Source organism: Cyprinus carpio, chromosome B25 (genome assembly GCF_018340385.1).
Source record: "Cyprinus carpio isolate SPL01 chromosome B25, ASM1834038v1, whole genome shotgun sequence".
NCBI classification, from domain to species: Eukaryota; Metazoa; Chordata; class Actinopteri; order Cypriniformes; family Cyprinidae; genus Cyprinus; species Cyprinus carpio.
In genome coordinates this window covers 7,437,589-7,451,700 of record NC_056621.1, presented here as the reverse complement: position 1 = coordinate 7,451,700, position 14,112 = coordinate 7,437,589, and the positions used below count along the sequence as shown (strand labels likewise).

Sequence of the window (14,112 nt, the reverse complement as noted above, 5' to 3'; positions counted from 1 at the left end):
TTCCCTCATTTTCTCATTTAGCTGGTCAGGCATAATGAGTTGGGAAAAGAACGTTTGTGTTTTAGCTAAAACTACGATCAGCTGATATATCGATATTTTTGACATCTGACCATTTTATTCCGATTCCTAAATGCATTAGGCTTCTATAATCCTTCAGGTTTAATCATTTGTTTAACGAAAAAACGAAATAATTCTGTTTCCAGCACAATTTCTGCACTTTTTCGTACAATCGAAATATTCTTAAATTTAAAGCTGATGTGAATAAAAGAAAAAAAGACACGTGCTGAAATAATTCTACGTGTAAGGAAATATAGCCTATAATATAATATAATATAATGATTAAAGCAAAAGCTAATACTACTAACAACGTTCAAAGAAAGATAAAATAAATGCTTTTACGCACAAACTAAAAAAAATGATAGTCGTTGACTTTTTACATTTCATTTATACGTAGACAAGGGTTTTTGGATTTGTTGAATGCAGATAAAATTTTAACAGTTAATCCAATTCAGATAAAATAGCACCTTCACAATTTCAAACATTTATAGCAGACAAATTAGTAGATTGTTTTATGTATAGTTTAGTAAAATATTATTTTTACACAGTTGTTTAAAATCATCCCATGTCTGTATTCAGTGTTTTGTTGTTTTAAATATAACCCTTGTTGTTAATTTGAAGAAAGCTGCGAAATAATCTGTTTTTAAATAACACAATCACAAAGCATTTACTTTTTTAACAACCAGTATTTTTTTAATGGAATTGATATGGTTTCCAGAACATTTTGGGCCCTGTCGCGTAATATTTTTTTATCCTATAAAATAGCGTTTTTATTTGATATTTTTTTCAAAGCATAGTTCTCAGTAAATGAATAAACAAGCTCATCTAAGCCTGACCTGCAGTTCGTGTCGTCGATAGCATCATCTCACACAAAAGCGACTTGCGTCCTCGCGCTCTGATTGGCCAGTTCGCAGCACGGCGCTCCGCAGACGCTGTGATTGGCCGGTCCGCGGCTGACGTCACTGCAGGAGAGAACATACTGGGCTGGATGCTGAGGACTGGTACCATAGCTGCGCGCCCAGCATCATCGGCATCATCATAATCAATATAATCAATGCTGCTTTGGAGAGTTTGCCACCTGTTGTAAACGTTTCAGTGTCAGCGCGCGTCCAGAAAGACCAGAGCGGCTTGTTTTGAGAAGAAATCCATTGTTTGGTGAGCTTGAGAGGCACATTTAGACAGCAGAGGAGACATTGTGGATTACAGACACGCTGCGTGTTTCGTGTGTTCCATGTGCAGTTGCACGAGGATGAGGATGATGATGATGACGGAGGGATTCATGAGGTAAGCTGTGCACAAATCTCTTTTGTTATTATACTCACATTATCGATAGATTTATCTTGCACTATATATGTGGCTCTAAATGAATTTATTTGTTATAATTAAAGTCGATCCTTTATAAATACGTTTTCAATTTTATGTTTGATCACAAAAAAAAAAAAAAAAAAATGCAGAAATGCAGGGTGTCGTTCATCCTTGACTGTTGAGCCTATATGAGATAAACGTCTTGTGCTTTATTCTTTTAGACATGAAAGTTGACTGATATGCATCATATTGATGATGATGATGATGATGATGATAAACATCATATTTTATCTTACAAAATATTTCGTCAAACAGTGGTAAGAGCTGTAGGTTTCATACTGAGGTAACATTCTTTAAATAAGATTTAATTTGCTAGTGTTTTTGAACTATGGAAGTCATAATTAGTAAATTAAGTTAGCTAGAGGTCTACAGTGTGTATTATAAAATTATGTCACCTAACACTTGGTGCCTGGAACTCATGATGCACCCATAATGCATGTTTGGGTTTTGAAAAACAATATTTATGACACAACTGTGGAATGTTTTATAATAATCACATTAAATACGATGGACAATACAACATTTAAGATGTAAGGGTGAGCTGACCTGCCAGAAGAAAGAGTGTGTACGTTTTTGAGAATGGACATGTTTTTTTGAATGTGTGAAATAGAGTGTGTCGTTTTTGCACTTTATAATATCACTTTTTTTGACATTCAGAAAGGAACTGATCTTTTAAAAGCATATATATTTTATAATATGAATCTTTTTAGTGGTTTGTTGTATTTTTAATTGTTGAAAAAAGATTAATTTTGCATTACAGGAATTGCCTTCAGATAAATTTGAGATTTGATATTAGATTTAATTAGAAATATATAAAATACTCAAATATTAACACCTTAGAAACAAATGTAATAACAAATATAGTTTATTTATAATTTGAAGATATAAATAATAAAAGTATGTGCATTATTATTATAGCCATTTTGTAGATTATTTTCTCAAATATATTGAATTGTTTAAATTGATTTTCTACTTAGTATAATTTATTGAGAAACTCCATGAGGCATTTTGCAGAGTTTTAGTTGATTTCTTTTAGCTGTTGATTTGTTTTAACGAAATACTTGCGATTTCTTTGTAGATGTGTTTCTGCAGTCATGACCTCCAGACCACCAGAGAACCAGCACTCGGGCCTAAAACCTCTTTCTGAGGGTTGGTTTCTCTCTTTGGTTATCTAGCTGTATGAGTTTTAACACTTTTCATAAAGCTAGATAACCGAAAGTAGAAATAATTCTCAAAATCTGTTGAAAACGAGTAGTCTGAAAGCAAGAGAGCGTCCACTTGTACCTCAGGTATGTTTTCTTTCATTTGAAAAAAATCCAATCAGAATTGTTGTCCAGATTGTAATTCATTCGTCTGAACGTGTTCGAACTCCTAATAGAAGTTGCCATTAGTAACCAGTCAACATCTTGTTAATCTAAACCAGTTGTGTGAATGCAGAACCCAACATTGTCTCCCCCGAAATTTCTTCAGCATAATCTGCATTTGTAATGAGATTCTTTTCTCTTGACAATCATTTTAAAAGATGGACCTGCACAATTAGGTAGAAAACGGTGCGGGGCATTTCGAGAGATTCTCATTTTGTAGATTTTCAGCTCTGTGCTCATTTTGATCAGATTGTCAGGTGATGCTGGATTCTGGCTGGTGAGACCCTCACTCGCTCAGCCGTCAAAAGAGGCACTTGAGGGCTATTTGTTGGGGTCTGTAGCCTAAAGGGAGGCCTTAGGATTGTCCTGTAGTCCTGTTTAGACTCTTTGTGCTGGATTTGCCCGTGTGAAAGGCAGAAACAATGGCAGCAGTACAAACACTTATTCATTGGCTGTATATACACACACAGGGAAAGCAGCCTATCATTGCATTCAGTGGCTTCTTAAACGAGGCTGCATTTAATTCTTTAGGAAAAAGCTCTTGATAGAACCGGCATCCATTGCGGTAGGTAATGATACACAGTGCTGGCTAATTGGTTAGACTCAATGGAGTGTGTTTATAGCTTTAAAAGCAACTGAGGATATTCCCATGCATTGCTGCAGTTTTGGACACTTAAGATTTTTCCCTAAAATGGAGGGTATTCACTCTATGTTCTGCCACCCTTGCATCTTCAAAAGCATGCATTTAAAGTTAATATTTATTTCATAAAAATATATAAAATCATATGTGTGCATATTTTTTTGTAATTTTATATCAATATTAAATTTCATACATATATATATATATATTTTAAATTTAGTAAAATAATTATAATATAATACTATTTTAATATTAATTATTTAAATATAATATATATATTAATATATTAATTAAACATATTATATGTATTCATTTGTAACAATTTAATTTATTTTAATAAATAAAAATCAGTTTACCTGTATTTAATAAACTGTGTTGTAATTCTTATACAAAATTTAAATGACAAATTCATACAAATTTAACGAAAAAATATAATTATATTAACTATGTATACATTTGAATAAACTTTATATATGTATATTAAAATGGAGTTTTATTTTAAAAAATTAAACACAATTTATTAAAGCTTAATAAAGGAAAATATTGTATATAGATAATTTTATAGTATTTGATCAAATAATTATATAATATTTAATGAAACAAATATAATTATATCAACAATATACATATATATAATTACAAATTTTATATTATATTAATTTTTACTTAATAATATATATATATATATATATAAAGAATAAATTCACAATCAATTTGTATATTATATTCATTTTTTATTGAATAATATAATAAATATTATTTATTTATTAATGCTTAAAAATAAAAAAATAACTGAAATTACATGTTGTATATATATTTATATAGAGAAAAGATCTCTGTAACCAGATTGAAACAAACAAGACAGTTGCCATGGCATCAGCTTGCTAATAATAACAAAGAGTGTTTTTAATGCTTCTTTTTTCATTGTGTTTCAGTCGTCTTGGAACCTTCCATTTCTTTTTCTCTCCCTCATTGTCTTGTACTCCTCTCGCCTTTCATACAGAGTCTTATTTCCATCCACAATATGGCACAATAAAGTAACAACAACAAGAGCACAGCCATCAGAGAGCATAAGAGATGCTTGGAGGAACATGGCAGTCTCCATTTGCTACATCTTCCCTTCTCCGCCTACCCAGAAAGCCCCAGTGCCATCTGTACCCCTGTGGGGTGCGGGAGAATCCGTGCCAGTGCCAGCGGTGACAAACCCTCGTCAGCGTCACAGGGAGGAAGGGAGGCCATCTTGACGGAGATCTTACACGAGAAGCTAAGATGGCTGGGCTGGCACATGAGGTGAGTTGCATCATGGTCTTTTTTGTGCGTGCATGTGTGTTTATTGGGGATATTATAGCCCCTTTCATTTGCCCCCCTTGCTTCTAGCCTATCTGATCTTACTGCACTAATTAGCGAGAGGGTTTTGGCGGGGGCTTGGCGAGGAAGAAAATAAATGAACTGGCAATGACTGTAGCAGCGACTGCCATCTTCCTTTGTTAAAGCTGCTAATATATTATCAGAGATCTAGTGTTCGTTAAGGTCTAAATTCAGATTTATCGCCAAAAAATGAACCCTAACATTACGTTTGTCTCATTTAAGATAGCAGCACAGTAGTGAATACCTATAAAAAAAAAAAAAAAAAAATCAAAATTAAAATAAAAAAAAAATATAAAAATAAATTACATTTCAGTGTGTGTGTGTGTGTGCATGTTTATATAAAATATGCATTGAAATATATATAAAATATATGGATATTAAATCCATTTGATGTACATACAGAAGTGAAAAATTATGTTACACTCTTGTTTTGTTCTTTATATTCCCCGCAAAAAGAGAAATGTACCTCTATAGCAGGCTTATTTACAATTCTAATCTTTCCCTTAAAGCATATTGAAGACGGATAACGAGGGGAGGGAGGATAAAAAGAAGAAAATAAGGAAACTAGGGCTGCTAATGAGTGGCGCTAAGCTAAGATCCTCTTGACACAGATGCAGTGAATGGGAGCGTGTTTAAAGAGGCAGACAGCATCCCAACATTCTCGTGGCTGATGAATCCTGTTGCATTCGGCGGGATTTGTTTCGATTTTTACATGATTGAGAGTTTTCGAATTCGGGGCTACATAAATGCATGAATTCAGTTCAGTTCAGTTTATTTGTGTAGTGCTTTTCACAATACATATTGTTTCAAAGCAGCTTTATGGAAAATGTTTGTTTCAACGTTACATTTAGGAAGTGTTCATGCTATCAGCCAGAGAAGAGTGTATCATATATAGTAATGTACAACTATATTGTAATACATGTTATGTGGTTAGTCAACGTAACATATATTTCGATAAGCAGACACAATAAATGTGCACTGAATTACAATATTAGGATAATATTACAATATAAAGTCAATATGGTGTGTTGTTTCAAAGTTGGCGTAATTTGAAGCCTTTTGAGGTTGTTGGTTAATTGTTTAAAGAATGAAGAAACGATTGAATTTGTGAATGCATGAATGAATTAATATGTGAGTGCATAAATATATAAACCTTTGAGAACTGCAGCTGATGTGAATTTAGATAATACATATCACATTTTGTCAACTGCATGCAGTTTAGAATAAGTTGGAACATTTTCTTATTCAAAACGCATAAGAAATGCTCTAAAAAATGAATCTATCACACAAAAGATGATGAAAAATTATATATTATAAAATCATATTTTATATTTATATGAACATTAGTGAATGATATGTGACATAAGTGAGATGTATATATACTTACAGTTTATATACAGTTACAAAAAAAATTGTATACATATACACATAGTTTTCCTAATATATTAATACGAATTTTAAACTAAAATTTTGATAAAAAGCTTAAATGATTAAATTATTATATACATACTTTTCCTTATATATTCATAAGAACATCAGTGAATATGTAAAATATCATTTTTAGATATATACATAAAAATACTTATAATAGTCTGATAATTCTAAAAATGACAAAAATATTCATAATTTTTCTTAAATGTTCATATGAAAAAAGCTTTTTGGCTAATTGTGGAAGTCACAGTTTCTTGATCTTGCTCTTTGGCCTTCACACAGACACAATGCAATTTTCCAAACAGCATGGGTCACCCCTCTGCCTCCCCCAGTGTCAGGCCCTGGCAGAAACGGCCCGTGATGCCCCTGGCGATGGGGTCCGGGGAGAGGGTGAAGCTGGTATGAGGGCCGGCAGCTGCAGCATGCGTGCCTTTAATGAACAGAACGTGGTGTCAGCCATTAATATTCTGCCCAGCTCTCGGCTGGTCCCTTGCTCTCAATGGAGGCCCCCTCCTTTATAAAGAGCTCCGCTTTCCCACCATTGTCAGGGCCGCTGCTCCTGCGGCACGACTGGAGAGGGGGCAGGGTGGGAAACACCGATGCAGACCAGACACCCGCAGATGCCAAAGACACGAGACGGTTATGCAGATCGCTGAGCCTTTGTGTGTGTGTTTTTGTGTACAGGGGTGCGTATGTTTACAGACGGAGGGTGTTCGCCACCTGATCATCTTAATTAGTTTGCATGTAGTTAATACAGGTCTCAGTCTGAGTGCGATGCAGATGTAAATGGGCCGAGTGCATTACAGAATTGAAGGTTATTTTGTTCCTATTATTTCTTGAGAACAAATTTACAAATTTAGCGGTTTCATTTTTTTGTTTTTCATATATATATATTGATATCAACACACACACACTGCTGTCCGAAAGTTTGTTATCAGTACAATTTTTTTGACATTTTTAAAAGACATTTATAATGTTACTAAAGTTGAACATTTTTAAACTGCGATATTAAAAAGAAATGTTTCTTGATTTTTTTTTCTTGTTATAATCATTTCTGAAGGTCCATGTGACACTGAAGACTTACAAAATTTAGCTTTGCCATAACAGAAATAAATTACATTCTAAAAAAAAGAAGAAAAAAAGAAATAGAAAACAGAATAAAATAGAAACCAGACAACAGTTAAATTTAAATAAATATTTTATAATAATACTGGTTTTGTTGTATTTTTGATAAAATAAATGCATCTTGGTGAGCATAATAGACATATATTAAAAACATTTTTTTAAAATCTTATAGACAAAAAAAAATGTTTAAACTGTATAATATAATATAATATAATATAATATAATATAATATAATATACAATTTTGAACTGTATAATATAATATAATATAATATAATATAATATAATATAATATAATATAATATAATTAATATAATATAATATAATATAATATAATATAATATAATATAATATAATATAATAAATATAATATAGAGAAAGTGCATATAGTGCCTTTAAAAATGATTTATAACCAGATTTAAAATATATGAAAATCATTATAACAAAATATCAATCGAAGTGACATTATTTATTTTAAAGAAACTACACAAATGTTCAAGCACAGTATTTCACAAAATGATCAATTGCAATGAAATTCATACATTTGTACGAATACTTTTTGGGGCCGCTAAATATCATATTAAACAGGTACCACACAACATAAGTGATTTACAGTGCCAGTGCAACTGCAGTAATGTACTCAATGTACTTATTGCTGTTGAAATCAATTGAGAAATGTCCTCGGGTATCTACTGTTTCAGATACAGTAAAGAACGACTCTGTTTGTTGATGAAATGAATAGATCTCTGGGTCACGTACAAGGCTGCATGGGTTGGTGATTTGCATCGGCACTGTGATGAAGGTCATATGACATCAGAGGCGCAGAGTAAAGAAACCATCAAACAACAACACCACCTCAGTTTCACCTCATCAAGGAGAGGGCATCGAGATACAGAGAGAGAAAACGATCGTGTGATAATATGCCATTACAGCGATTAAAAAATTAAAACAGAAAGGAAGGGAAATAGGGAATACACATTGCAAGATTGATAGATTCAGAGGAGATAAGGAAGGAGGGGTGGACACGTGATGAGGAGACATGTTTTAGTTCCTCTGATGGCTCACGGCTTCATGTAAACCACAGGTCTGCAGTCACTTCCTCTGTGCTAATTACATTAGGGACAAAAATTCATATATCAGAACTGCATTTGTGGTAGATAAGCCATGTCAGACATATTAGGTGTTGATAGCACTGTATGCTACTGACACTACTCATACACTAGCATTAAATGTTTTTGATATTATCTTCGCCATTTACATTGGAAACCATAATATTGTGAAATATGATTACAATTTAAAATAATCACTTATTCCAATGATAGAAAGCTGAATTTTCATCAGCATTATCACATGATCCTTCAGAAATCCTTCTGATACGATCCTTTGCTGTCTTGATTTTTACTATTTCAGGTGAAAAAGTTCAGCATTTCTAATGAACAGTCTTCTACTGAGATTGATTTGAATGGTCAGGTTCAACTTAAAATAGCAATAATTATAATAATAATAATGATAGTCATTTTAAATGCCTTCAGATTCTTATAATAAGTTCTTCTGACCTAATTAAAACCCAGAAGGAAGATATTATTAAAGCTTTAACCCTTTGTTTAAACACATTACAGTGTCTTAGTATGTGAAAAGGAATACGAGATATGTGAAAAATATGGTTTATATGGATATCAGTAAATAGCAAAATGCTTTTAGAGCTGTGGTGCAGTGGACTATTTAATATCTCTTTCTTGTGTATAATATCATTTTTTTTAAAAAATAAGGAAAAATCCCAAAAACACGTTAATTGCTGAAAAAGATGGGAGTATTTCAGGTTAAAAGCAAGTTTATTACCAGATAATAACCCTAACTTCAGTTTGGAAAAAAAAAAAAAAACGAAAAAGAAATGAACAGTAATGCATTTGCAATGGAGGTTTTTTATTTTATTTTTTTTTTCTAATCAAAATTATTTTATAATTTTTTTTTTATGTTAACTTGGAACTCGCAAAAACGACTTTGAACAGAGTTTAGCTTGTATTCAATCTGTGATATTCCGTCAAAAAAAAAAATAATAATAATAATAATGACTGTAGGAAATCACCATGCTTTTTGATTATGTGCTGGATGATTAAAAGAAGTGTCTTACAGTGCAGTAAGATTAAATCAAGTGTATTTAGGTCAACAGCCATGAGCAAAAGTCTGCTGTCTGTAAATATATATTTGACTGTGTGCTAGTCGCACTCTATCAACTGTATCTGCTCCTAAACAGTAACAAGACATGCTGTTAAACTGTTAAAGTCAGTGACTATAAGTGATAAAGTTACTAATCATCTAGGAGTAAACAATATCCATCATGTGCCATCCTAAATGACAGTAAATGCAGGTCAAGTTTAACCTTAGTCTCTTAATACAATTTTGGCCAAAGAACTAATCTATCAAGAAGCCCGGATCTTAAAAAAAACAGATTTTTTTTTTTTTTTTGAGGGGAAAGCTGAAACATTTGACCTGATATTTGAATGGGATTTGGTTCCGTTGTCCGATTTCTTCTGGGACAAAGTCAAAGCCTCATCCTCAGAAGTATGTTGGTTTGTTTATGATTTAATCGCTGGAAATGTGCATTACTGCACGAGCCGATTAAATTACCCGAGTGTTGAAAAAGATGTTTATAGTTTATTTATTAGGGCTGCTCATTAGCTGATGCAAAGCGCCTGTAACCCTTGTGGCTCGTGAGTTTAATTGAGCCTCTGTGGTGAAACGCAGGAATGAACTGATGAAGAGAAAAGCAGACGCTCCTCAAACATGAGCTAAAGTAGGACTTAAAGGGATAGTTCACCCAAAAATCTAAATCCTGTCATCATTTGCTCATCCGCATGTCGTTCCAAACCTGGCTTTATTTTTTTACTCTGTGGAACACAAGATAAAATCTGTTTTTGACTATGTAATGAAAGGCAAGGGGCCCAAAAACATCTACCAAAAACATTTTGTGGACAACATGAGGGCGAGTAAAAGAAAACACATTTTTAATTATAAGGCAAAACATATATATTTTTATACAATGATTCATTTTGGGCTATTTTGCTTTCATAAAATGTCTTCTTTTTGAATAGTGGAGTGGTTTATTTTATTTTACAACTATTTGCCAGAAATAGTAGCACTTACATAAACCAAACTTTACTGTTTTATTCATATCTATATTCTGAAGGTTTTTACATAGTGGTTTGTTTACATATTATTCACCTGCTTCATATAAAACCTAAAAAAAAATTCTGGCTGTTGAGAGTTGACAAGTGATTAAAAGAGAAATCCAAAACCTTTAATACATCAGCAAAATGAAACAAGAATTTTGAACCTGTGTTCAGAAGCCAGTTTCTAACAAAATTATAAAATTAAAAAAGTAATTGTGACTTTTTTTTAAATCTCACAATTCATATTTTTTTCTTGTAATTTTGAGTTCATATCTCACAATTCTGACTTTTTTGTGGACAATTATTTTTTTCCTCCTCAAAAACCTGAAATTGCGAGAAAAAGTCAGAATTCTGAGTTTATATCTCACAATTCTGACTATTTTTTTTTCTCAGAATTGCAAGAAAAAAGAAAGAATTGTGAGATTAAAAGTCACAATTTCTTTTTTATTTTTGTATCCTATATGTTGGAAACAGGTTTCCATAGATTTCTTTTATTTATTTTTTTTATTACATACTGCCTCATTTGCATTTCAGAAAACTAGTAATACAAAGTGTTATGTCTTAGCACAGTGTTATGAAATAACTGGGGAAGTATTCACCTAATTTCACCCACTTCTGAAGGGTTACTGATTTTATGGAACAAACAGTCAGTGAAGTCAAGTTCAAGTTCACATACGTCTAGACCGACTCGTTCCATATTTTCTTCGCATACGGGGGGTCTGTTTGCCCTTTGACCCGTGTGTAAGTTGCTATGGAAGGGCGGCGAGAGGGTTCAGTAATGTTCCCGTGAAAAGGCTGTGCTGTCAGGGCTGTCTAGTGACGTCCCCCCTTCCCCGCCTCTCTCCGCAGCTGGGCACGGTCCCGGAGCCTGGGAATCTTCAGGATAAGACCTGGTCCACCCCCCATTGAGACTCAGTCTAGCCGTACCCTCACCCCACCATCTGCACGCCGCCGGTCTCAAGTTCAAATCTAATGCACATATGATGCACAATACAGAGGTGCAAAGGTTTGCTTGTAATTGCAGTAATGCATGTGTGTTTTTATGCACTGTTCAGTAAATATAAATGGAGACCTGCCAAGAACGCCGTCTTGTAATTGGTTGGCGATGCTGAAGGTGTGTGTTTGGAGTCGGAAAGAGAATTACAGTGTGTAAGAATGTGTGTGTGGTTGTCGGGCATAAAAGGAGTCATTTGCATAAGCTGCATGGAGCCCGAAGAGGGTATCCCGAAAAAAACAACAAGAAATAAAAAAACAACAAATAAAAAATTGACAAATCATAAATAGTAAAGCCAGAAAGAGAAAGCGAGGGCTCGCGTATAGGGGAGAGGGTGGAAATTAAGAGAGAAAGACTTGAAGCTGCTCCCCTGTGGTAATGAAAAGCATCAGGAACCTCAATGCATAATATTTGAACACTGTGACAGAGCGCTTACACTGTTTACAAAGGCCTATTGAGGAAGAGAGAAAGAGATTGATTACGGATCATTTATTTAGCTTTTGATGAGCGTGGAACATGTGAAAATATTAAAATCGTATTATCGTGGCTCTGCGGCCTCTGTGTGAAGCTGTATTGTGATTTGTGTTTCGAGCGGCAGGTACAACGGCACGTTTTATTCTGATCACAATGTCTGTGCAATTAAAAAATCACTGTTTAAGGAACCACGTCTTTTTAGGTTGTAAGTTAATGCACCTTTGGTAAGCACTTATCTGTTTCTCTTTTACAGATGTGGACTGGACTCGGTGGATTCGATTAATTATGCATCCAGAGAGAACAATGGGGAGCCTCAAGCACCTGAAAGTTTAAGAGGCACATAAAATCATGTTGATGATGATGAGGATGATGTGTGTGTGAAAAGGACAAGAGCAAGAAAAGAATTGTACTGTACTGTATTATACAGTGTTTTCATTAAGATCATGTACATCATTTTAATACATTTCTTTACAGTTAGCCTACTTAAAGATATTCACATCTTTCTAAACCTGTATTTTTTTTCATTTTTATTAATGTATTTTTTGTTGCCCTGATAACTGTTAAAAATGAAAAATATGATGTGCATCTACATACATACATTTTTGTATTTTTACAGCCTATTTATTTCCTGTTTTTTTATATTGAGTTTTTCTGATTTTTTATTGTCATTTAATTTTATTTATAAATAAAATATTTCTACTGTATATTGTATTGTATGGATGAATAAAACTGTGATTCAAAAATGAATGATATGAAGCAGCCTTGTATTTGCATTTTATTGACGTCAGATTGTGTCACACCTGGCAAACGATTGAAGAGTTAATTACTGAGTTAATTAGCTTAATTTGTAGGCTACATAAAACACTTGTATATGGTTGAGAACTATAATAATCCGATTTCATCGGGCAGCGAGAGTTATGAAAAGGTCTGTATTAACAAGTAACAAAGTTCAAAATATAAAAAAAATAAACAATAGAAAATATAAGCTAATAAATTAGTTTAGCACGATTCATGTCTAATCAAAATATATTATATAATATATATATAATAAAAATAATTAGGTAACGTTAGGCTACACCTTTTAGAAATAGAAAAACACACCCTGCAAAATAATTTGTCGTGAAACGCAGCCGTTATAATTTACTATAAACTGAAAATGTTGTAAGTTAAAATAGCTGTGTCACCAAACATACATACAATATAAATTTCTCTTAGACAATATCTATATAAGCAAACAACCTACAAAATTTCATTATATCTCATTCAGGCTATATCAGTTTCTCTTATTCCTCCTGCATTTATGCAAATGACTGTGAGAATTTCTCTATCAGTGACCTCTGTGCCAGCTAGCATTAATTGTTAATTAGTCAGTGAATAGAGGAGATATGACAACCAGACGCTAAAACGTGCTGGGAATCCCGCACGCGAATTCACTAACCATACTATGGCGAAGGATATCCGATTAATATTCATAAACTAAGCCTTCGGCATTGGACCTAAAGCGAGCAACGTCAGCACGACCTACTTAATATTCAAAACACAAACGCTCGCCATTGGACGGTTACGAAACAACGTCACCGAGATCGTATAAATATTCAATAATACGCTTTAACCATTGTACCAAGACACGTCAGATGGTCACTTAATATTCAAGTACTAAGCTTTCGCCATAGTAAGATTCGCAAATTCTCGTCAAGGAATGGATTTTCGTAACAGACTCTATAAAATAAGCTGTGTATGTGTGTACAACTGTGGAAACGAAGAAGAAAAATCAGCATAAGGAAACATAATTAAGTGCCTTTACATACAAGGAGCACAAACGCCTATAAAATATGTTACTAATTATGTTATTTAAAAGAAAACAGCTGTGTTTGAATTGTGCCTCAAACTAGACAAAATCTAAATTAGATTCACATTGATTAACAATGTTTCATATTATTAAAGACTTGAAGATGATCGATTCTATTAGATCTATATTGGGTTCAGTACTGAGAACAGTTTGTTAAAATAAGAACGATCACACTTTTCAAACATTTGAGACGATTTTCAACCATAGACAAATGAGATATGGTAAGATGAATCATATTATTGTAAAATATAATAGGTATAAAATTATAAATTATAC

At 33.1% G+C, this 14,112-nt stretch overlaps 1 long non-coding RNA gene across 1 annotated transcript; it reads left to right on the top strand.

The window, feature by feature from the left end:
- Nucleotides 1-1,053: 1,053 nt before the first annotated feature.
- On the top strand, nt 1,054-12,637 carry LOC122142442. Its single transcript, XR_006158605.1, has 4 exons — nt 1,054-1,341; nt 2,501-2,711; nt 4,430-4,716; nt 12,241-12,637. It is a non-coding gene; the product is annotated as an uncharacterized LOC122142442 (long non-coding RNA).
- Nucleotides 12,638-14,112: the final 1,475 nt, after the last annotated feature.